Source organism: Delphinus delphis, chromosome 6 (assembly GCF_949987515.2).
Source record: "Delphinus delphis chromosome 6, mDelDel1.2, whole genome shotgun sequence".
NCBI lineage: Eukaryota > Metazoa > Chordata > Mammalia > Artiodactyla > Delphinidae > Delphinus > Delphinus delphis.
In genome coordinates, this window is record NC_082688.1 from 9,488,681 (window position 1) to 9,495,503 (window position 6,823).

Below are 6,823 nucleotides of genomic sequence, written 5' to 3' on the forward strand. Positions count from 1 at the left end.
CCCGCCAGCGGAGACCGATACTTAAATCACAGCTTACTTTGCTTTGTGTGAGGGAATTTATTAGCCTACCACATCAATGTTTTATTCATTAGGCTGTATAAATAATGCATGCCTGTTTCCATGGAGACTTAACCCTTCCACTCCCAGAACCTGGGCCTGCCCTGGCCTCCCCACCTTTGTGTTATCCCACCACTCCCCTGGTTCTGAATCTGCACAACCCTACTAAGACCACCAACAAAACACAATCCTAATCAATATTATTATTATTATTATCCATCACTTACTAAGCCCTCTGGAAGCCAGACACTGTGCCCAACTCTTTCCCCCCATGGTGTCATGGTCACACGTACTGCCATCTCCCCTGTGCTACAGTTGAGAAGACTGAAGCTCAGGATGGAGGAGACACATGTCCAGGGTCGCACAGGGCCAGGTGTGGAGCCAGGATTCATAGCAGGTGTGATCGACACTGAAGCCCAGCTGTCTGGACACTTGTCTCCTCTTCTCTGCCCGGCCCAGGGTCCCCCAGATCGCGCAAGGAGGCCGCTTAGAGGCACCTTCCAGGCAGGAATTCTCCTCCGCTCAACCTTGCTCTGTCACATTGCTCTCCATCTGCGGGCCACAGAATCCCAGCCCCCCCCCCGGCTGGGATTATGGGGACCAGCCAGACCAACCCCTGGGAACCAACATGTAAACTGGGGCCCAGGATGGCACAGGACTCACCCAAGGTCACGCAGCAAATCCCAGCAGAGCCAGCCCTTGAACCCCCGTTCCCTCCTCAAGCCCCGGGCTGCCTCTTTGGACCTCCTGAGGTCCACAGGTGACAGTGCTCCCCTCACTGTACTGATGGAGATTCTGAGGCATTGAGATTAAGCGCCTGGTACAGGGTCACTAGCAAATTGGCAAGGAGGCCACACTGGGCGGTCCGGGCAGTCCCCTGGTTCCTCCCGGTCACATCTCGCTGCTCGGCCTCTGCCACCTCAGCTACTCGTTAGGCAGCTTCCACTGGTGCCTGTGTGACCCCTCTGTGACAGAAGAGCACGTAGGCCACCACGGTGCCCTGGCCCCCTCCGCTGGCTTTCTCAGACTTGGAAAACAGCAAAATCATACGTGAACCCAGAGCTGCTTGTGCAAAAGCAGCCTGACCCACTGGTGTCTGAAAATTAGACCCTTCAGTGCTGCCCTCCTGGCTTTTCTCCAGCCCAGATGTGGGCCTACGTCCTCCCCAACCCACCGAAGATGACACAGAGCCTGGGAATTGGGCCGCAACTGTGAGAAGCCCTGACCCCTTCACCTCACCGCCCCTCCAGCAGCCCTAGGAGGGGTGCCTGCTTTGCATTCCTTCCAGGTGAGGAACTTAAGGCTCAGAGAGGTGGAGAAATCTGCCCAGGCCACACAGCTGGCAAATGGCAAAACCCTGGAGCTGAGCCCAGGTTGTAGCGTCTGTCTGTCCTCCTTGCCCAGCCCTGACCACTGCCATGGTGACTCCCAGGGCACCATGTGGGCTATCGGTGGGCAGTAAAGCCCACTGCGTTTTTAGTGGGGAAGTTGTCTTCCTTTTAACTGTCTTCAGACCTTCTGCTCGGGTCCACAAGTAAGTCTGTCTGGCGCTGGCTTGTGGAACGCCACTCCGTCACCACAAATCGCTCTTTTAAGCAGAGATTGCAGGGCCCAGCCTGGGAGCCCTCTGCAGGCTGCATGAACTGGCTGGAAGTTAATAACCCTGTTGCATTTTCATTATATTTATTTTTATAGTTGCCTCCACTTATAGCAAGTAATGCTGGTTTCCCACTTAATAACAGCAGTGATAATAATATAGCAAAGACATAGATAGCACTTGCAACGGGTCTGGTATTGTTCTGAGCTTTGCATATTTTAACTCGTCTAATCCTCAGAAAACCCTGTGGGGTACAATCATGACCATCCCTGATGAAGAGATGAGGAAGCTGAGGCACAGAGTGGTTAGGACTGTCCCCAAGTCACACAGCTCGTAAGTGTCCAGGGTTAGACTTGGAATCCTTTATAACCAGAGTGTCTCCCACAGTGAGGTAAATTTTCCTCTTAAAATAAATTATTGTAAAAGAAAAAGGTCAATTTGTGATATGTACTAAGAAAATAATCATACGGGGAGTACATGAATGTACCAAAAATCGTAAAGGTGTTTATGAACTCTGCACAGCCTGGGTGTCCACAGGATGTCATCCCCCATAAGCTCCACCCCCTGGGCTTAGAGCCAATGAGAACAAGGCCTGGCTTGGGACGGACCATTCCTTCCAAAGGCGGGGCCCTGGAGTGTCCCACTATCCTGAGTTGAATCCGAAGAGGTGTTGGGGGCAGAGCGTTATCTCAGGGACTTCTTACAGCTGCCCACACTTCCCTGCACGCCCCTCCATCCCCGCGTAAGCACACTGGCAGCTCTGGGGTTCTCCAGGGTGGGGCTTCGGGTGTGAAGTCACCCACAGTGCTCCTCTGCTCTACCCTGGTCAGGTTTTTGTCCCTGCCAAGGGGCTGCCCCGATGCCAATAAGGTTGCAAGCCCTCCTGGCACCAAAGGACCCCTGTGTCCCCTGCAGCCCTCAATGAGCAGACGCTATGCAAGGTTCGTGCAGATTCAAGGGGAAAGCAACCCCTGCTCTGCTGTCCCTTTCAACTTCAGGGACTTTATAAGTTCAGCCCCACGCAGTCTCTGAGCCAACCCTGGTCAGGTTAGGAAGCAGATCCGGGGACTCAAAGAATCAGAGGTACTTTATCACCATCTGTAATATCACCAATGGCCCAAGTCACCAGCATCCCTGGTGAAAATGGTCCTTCAGCTCCTGCCTGGACACCATCTCTCCATGGCTCAGATGTGAGTCCATGGGGCCTGGAGATGACAGATATATTCTTGTCTCTCACCCTCAACCTGTTTTCACCAACCTCCTCCTTTCCCTCAAGGCCACTGATATAGGCCCTGGTGCTGCAGACACACCCAGGAGCACCCAACCCCCAACACACACTCACCTACCATTTGCCAGCAGGCTCTGTTCTAGACACAACTCCTGGGGACAAAATGGCACTATCCCCATTTTACAGAGGAGAAAATTCATCAGAAAGGGCCAAGAACTTGGCCCAGGTCACACAGTGTCAAAGCGGGGTGAAGCTCAGACGCAGTCCAGACCTGACTCCATCGTACTGTTTACGGTCAAGGAGAATGGGAGCCTCCCTGAAGCCTGGGTTCCAGGATTGGTGGTGCAAAGCCATGCTCTTCTCTCAGGTGTGTGGGAATCAATCCTCAAGCCCTTCGAGGCAGCAGAATCCAGGGCCTCCCAGGGCCCTGTGCGATGGTTAAACCCCTGCAAATCGAATCTTCTTGCTGCACACACACCCCTGCAGCTCTCCCTTCCCCTCCCAGCAGGCTCTATCAGCCACTGCGATTTCCCACCAGCTCAATTCTAGTCTCTGGCCCAAGTCCTCCGCCCCTTTACTGAGTCGGGATAACCAGGCCGCATGGGACCCAATGACCGCACAGCCCCCCAGGAAGGGTCACAGTCCCACCTCTCAGTCCCACTGTGCAACCCCTGCTCTGCTGTCCCTTTCAACTTCAGGGACTTTACAAGTTCGGCCCCATGCAGTCTCTGAACCAACCCTGGTCAGGTTAGGAAGCAGATCCGGGGACTCAAAGGGTCAGAGGTACTTTATCACCATCTGTGAGGTCTCCGTGGGAGGGGGCACCCTGAAGCCTTCCCTTCCCTGCTGAGTCAGCCCTGTTGCTATGGCAGGTCCCCATCTGCCTTGCCCCGCCCAGCACTCCAGCTTTCTGCCGAGCATGGCCCCCCTTCTGATCCCCGCGCAGCCAGAGCTCTGGCTTCTTATTAGATCCCCTGCAGATGCTCAATAAACATTCGTTGACGTGAAAGGAAGGGAAGAGGGTTAAGGAGGATTGAGCACCAGTCCATGGCTTAGTGCTTCCTCCCTCCTGGGACAGTGACCCGGGCCCAAAGCTAGACAGAGTCCCCATCACCTGGGACAACCCTGTTGGTGGGTCCCTGGTCACACCCTCAGGCTCACCGGACTGTCACCTGACAGCTCCCTTAGATCCTTGTCACCTGCCTGAAGATTCCCATTGATGGACACAGCCCCATCTCAAATAACCTCTGTTCTCTCCTCACCCTAGAATACTTGGCCCAATCTTCCCTTCCCCACTTTCCTTGTTCTTTCTTAATCCCTTAGGTCTCTGCTTAAATTCCCTGATCCTGCAATCAAACTCTGGCCTCCCTATTAGGTATGCTATTAGAGACACACGCGCGCGCATGCGCACATCAGTTATCATTGTTTAGCAGTGGTTACTGAAGTGGTGGTTTGATTGATGTCTTATTCCACGAGGTCATCCCCTGCGCCAGTTGCAATCCCTGGCACACAGTAGGCCTATAGGGAATATCTGATGAATGAATGAGTGGGGAGCTGCCCAGGAGACCTCAGTCCCAGGAACAGTCTAATTATCGTACCCTAAAGTCATTCCAGGAAACACCACCAGAAATACTCAGGCCAAGGTCTTAGATGAGGTCATCACCTCTGTATAATGACTTTTCCAAGCCAGAAGGGGCAGCTTCGTCCCAGCCCTGGGGCTGACAGTTCCGACTATTCCTCCTGTGATGGGACTCACGTCCCAGGGCTGAAATGGTTCTTGGGGTAATGGTCACTCCCTCTCATTCGTAACCCAGCCCCTGCTTCCCAAGGTGCAAGGTTACCCTTTTGTACTTGCCTCCCAAGTCCCTTCCTCCCTCTGACCACAGCGCCTGGTCCTCAGTTGGACATTGTCAGGGTCTCAGGGACCCTCTTAGACAGTGCTATGGGTCAAATCGTGACCCTCAAAAAGGTATGATGAAGTGTTAACACCACTTCACACAAGTAGTACTTGTGAGCGTGACCTTATTTGAAACTAGAGACTTTGCAGATATAATCAAGTTAAGATGGGGCCATACTGGATTCGGGTGGACCGTTAATCCAATTTCACTGGTGCCCTCATGAAAAGAGGAGAGACAAATGCCATGTAACGACAGAGGCAGACTGGAGTGATGCAGCTATAAGACAAAGGGTATCAAGGACTGCCAGAGACCCACAGAAGCAGAAAGAGGCAAGGAAGGATTCTTCCCGAGAACCTCCAGCGGTGGGGACCCTACTGACACCTTGATTTCAGACTTCTAGCCTCCAGAACTGAGAGAAGAAATTTTGTTGTTTTAAGCCACGAAGTTTGCGGTACCTGATACGGCAGCTCCAGGAAATTAACGCAAGAAACTGCGGGTCAGGGGCCAGAAGCCAATGTGGAGAGAGGACCTGGGCTTTGCCGGGAGCCAGGTGTGCAAGCCCCTCCCATCAGAGAATGGCGGGGATGCTATCGTGTCTGAAATGGGAGGATAACGTAGCTGCCCAGAGGCCATCTGGGTGCAGGGCCGCTCAGGAAGCTGGTCCTCACAGGGCATCAGGAATGGGCTGTGGCCAGCTCGTCTCTCCAGAGACCACGCCGTCTAGAAGGGACACGAGCTTCTCCCCGCCAAAGCCTCTTCGCTCAGCATCTCACGGAAGACTTCAGCCCGTGAGCCAAGCTACCAGCCACATAGAGCAGAGAAGCTGACAAGAGGTGTGTTTCTGGGAACGGACGGGGTGCAACTTAAGCTCTGGATCAAAGGATTGATTCCAATAACATTAGCTGCATGTGCTGAGCGCTGGCTCCGCAGCAGGCACTTGGTGTGCATTACCCGAGTCCCTCCTCCCGTGGAGGTGTCTCATCACCCCCACTTTATCCCTGGGCAAACAGGCCCAGAAGAAATGGGTTCAAGCTCCCCTAGCTGGTGACGACAGAACCAGAATTCAAGTCTAGGCCTTTCTGACTCCAAGCCTGTCATGTTGTCCTGACTCCTCAGGGATGAGAAGAACACCACAAGGACACTGTGGCCTTGGACACCCAAAAACACATGCATCGTGAAGACAGGGCTGAGATAGGCCAGTCAGTTGGAACAAGGGGTTGACCTCGGTGCTGTGTTCAGGAGAGCGTGACGTGGACCAGCAGTGGGGCTGCCTGTCAGTGACAGCACCCGCTGACGCCAGCCTCCCACAGCTGCCCTGGGGGCTCCACCCTGCACAGGCCTAAGCCGGTGAGTGCCTGACCCAGTGGCAGACCCAGGGGCCCTCATGCCTGGGCTGATGTTGGGAAGCCAAGGCTGCTCCGTGAGTCTCACGTCCCACCCCACTCCAGGGTGTACCCACGAGCTTCAGGGTACGTGCAGCCCCCAGGTCTGAGCCTCACTGACACCTGCAATTTGCCAAGCCTGTCTCCTTATGGGTGTCTCAGGCTGGCGCCTGCCCAGTTTTCCATAATCCCAGCCCCTCTGGTCAATGCCGGAGGCCACCCCACTTCTGACATCCACCCGTGCCTCTTTGATCTTTGCAATAGTCTGACTATGAACTTGAATGTAGTAGACAACTCCAGAGCTGTCTGTCCTGCTCGCCCTTATTCTAAAAGTTGCCCTTCCAGGGATGGGCCTGGCCGCCATGTTCAAGAGACAGTACAGTACTGCATAGCGGCCAGACGCTCAGGTGTTAGGATCCGTCCCCTGGGGTCCAAGTCCAGCTCGGCCATACGCTAGTTGTGTGACCTTGAGCATATCTCTTAAATTCTCTGTGCCTCATCTGTAAAGGGAGGCTGATAATTACAGCGCTTACATCACAGGGTGTAGCATGAAGTAGAGAAATTATAAACATAAAGCACTTAAAATTTTGTGGTAAGCACTCAGTAGATGCTGGCTGTTACCACTGTCATCATCGTCATTACCATCATCCTTATCATCAGT